Here is a 2,844-nt window from a genome sequence, read left to right on the forward strand (position 1 = left end):
AACAATTACTTTCTATCCTTAATGAAAGAGGACTTAAAATTTAAGTATCTGTAAGCATTTCAGTGTACCTGAAAATAAAAAATCAAGTTGAAAATGAAAAATTGTGATCCATAGTTTTCTGGGGATGCATAGTGCACTTGTTTGTGTTTTCAACTAGATTCTGAATGCTTCAAAGAAAAAACTACTTGTGGACTATTTTTATAAAATCTAGCCTCCTCCCCACCTCCATTCCCTCATTCTATACTATGGTGATTTTAGTGATGTGCATATAGTAGGTACTTAATAAATATTTCCTTTGTGAATAAATTAATTTTCATTAATGGAACTACTTTAGGGATTGTTTTTCAAACAATAAAGGAGATTTGAAAGAATACAGCAGACAAAGTTTGAAGCCGGGTTTGAATGCAAATCAAGCCTCTGCCTCCAAGTCCTTGACTATGACACAATCCAAACAGTGCTTGACTGTAAAGCAGTCAGGCCACTGCCTTTTCTCATGTGGAAAGGGCTCAAAAGGTGTAGAGAAAAAGTAAACAGTTGAGGTTGGAACTTGCTTTTTGGCTGTATTCTTTGCCTTTCAAGAGCACTGACTGAGCTGCTGCATAAGGTGTGAAATTAGGACAAATGTTGAGTCCTAGAAAACGAGTATCTTATTTAACTGCATTCTGCTCAGGAAATCTGTTTCAGAATTAGAGGCTTTCACTCCTGGTACTAAGGAGTGATCAAGTTGATAAAAAGGAACAAAAAGAGTGCATACTCTTTGACAATGAAAGCCCAAGTAAATGCTGACACGCCGGAGCAGCTTGGGTGATAATGGTGAAAACAGTAATCCAGTTTAGTTTCAGACGCATAAGGAAGACCCTCAAAGTATAAACTCTCAGAAGTTTGCTTGTTTCCTGAAACCATAATATCCCCAATGTTGAATATTGGGAATCTAATGCTCCAGTTTTCCAGGTTCCCTGGATAAATTCAAAGTTTTATCCCTGGATAAGTTCAAAATTTTTAAGGATTGGGAAACACACAGCCCAGTTAGATGGGGAGGAGGACGAGTAAGAGAGAAAATGTTTGAAATGTTAGTTGTTCTATGAGTGGTATAAATAATCTTCAATTGCAAAAGATCTTTCTTGTTCAATCAAAAAATACAGCTCCGTGTAAGACAGAACAAAGACATGGATCATGTAATAATGTGGATGAACCTTGAGGACATTATGTTGAGTGAAGTTAGCCAGAAACAAAAGGACAGATTCTGTATGGTCTCACTAATATGAACAGACATTAATGAACAAACTTTGGGAGTTAAAAGCTGACAACACAGGCAACCAGGAGATAGAGGGCAGAGATCAGCCATTTGATGCTGAAGGACTACAGAATGTTTAGGATTGATTGCATAGATCCAGAAATAGATAGCATAATACTGTGTGATGGTAGCACGGTATTGTAAGTACACTGAACAAAGATGTCTGTGAGTAAAGCTGAAAGAGGTGGGATAGGAGAATGTATGACACCAGAGGTAAAGATAGATGATAAAGACTGGGACTGTATAACGTGGCAAAAACTGGAGTGGCCAATGACTGTTACTAAATATACAAATATAAAAATGTTTTTGCATGTGGGAAAGCAAATGAATGTCAACCATGTAGAAATTTGAAAAAGGGATGGTATTCAGGAAAAAACATAATCAAAGCAAACTGGAGTCTATGGTCAACAGTAACATTGTAATATACCTCCATTAAATGTAACAAAGGCACTATGCCAATGCTAAATGTATATGAGAGGGGGATATAGGGGAGTAATATGGGATTCTTGGTAGTGGTGTTATTTGCTGTCCTTAGTAGTATATTGTATTGTATGGCATGTTATTTTTCTTTTTATCATTTTTTCTTATTGCTAAAAAAAAAAAAAAATTTTTTTTTCTTGTAGTAATCAGTATATTCAAGTGCTGATTGTGGTGATAAATGTACAACTTTATGATGATACCATGAACAACTGATTGTACACTGTGGATAAATGTACGGTATGTGAATATAACTCTATAAAATTGTAGGAAAATATATATATAGGAGTAAGTGTTAGAGAAAACATGGTGAGAGGGATGATGCCTCACCAAAATGGACTAACTACAAAGTGTAAACTCAGAATTGAATCTTAGAACATAGCCTAACGTGGACACAATAATTGTAATAGTCCCTAGATTGTAAGCTCTTACAGCAGTTAACTCTATCCCTGAATTGTAAGGCCTATCTCTAAACTTTGAGATGCTGATCCCCTAGCGTATAACCTGATTGGTCTCTGGAACAATGCATATCTCTGAGACACCTGAAACTCAGAGCTAGAGCTCGGCAGATATGAATGTCAGTATTAGTGCATACAGCCACTGTCAAAAAAGAAAAAAAAAAGCTGAAAAAGAGCCCAGACTTCAATTAGTGATATGAATGAAGCAGGTCTGGTTAAGACCAGGGCAAGCCAGGCCAAAGGGTAAAGGTTGAAACTGATTGTGTTTTAAAACTTCAACTTTCATATGAGACCAAGGGAATAGATATCTATTTGGTACAGGATCTAAATTTTCTAAACGGTACAACTCTACAGTTGATTTGTTCAAACACCACAATTGCATGGAACTTTGAATAGGAAGCGAGATACGGTAGGTTAGTATAGGCTGGAGTGAAATAGTGAACACATCCTAGAGTAATTTGGGCAGATAATAAAAAATATATTTACAGCCTCCCCCTCCCCAGCCCCGAGGATCTGGGGGAAGGTGTGGATGTGTTGGACATCCTCACCTGGACTGGTGTTGATGTTGTCACAAACATTGGGACTAGCAGTTTGATGTGCTGAGCCCTTGAGCAT

The sequence above is a fragment of the Choloepus didactylus genome, chromosome 3 (assembly GCF_015220235.1).
Source record: "Choloepus didactylus isolate mChoDid1 chromosome 3, mChoDid1.pri, whole genome shotgun sequence".
Classification (NCBI taxonomy): Eukaryota; Metazoa; Chordata; class Mammalia; order Pilosa; family Megalonychidae; genus Choloepus; species Choloepus didactylus.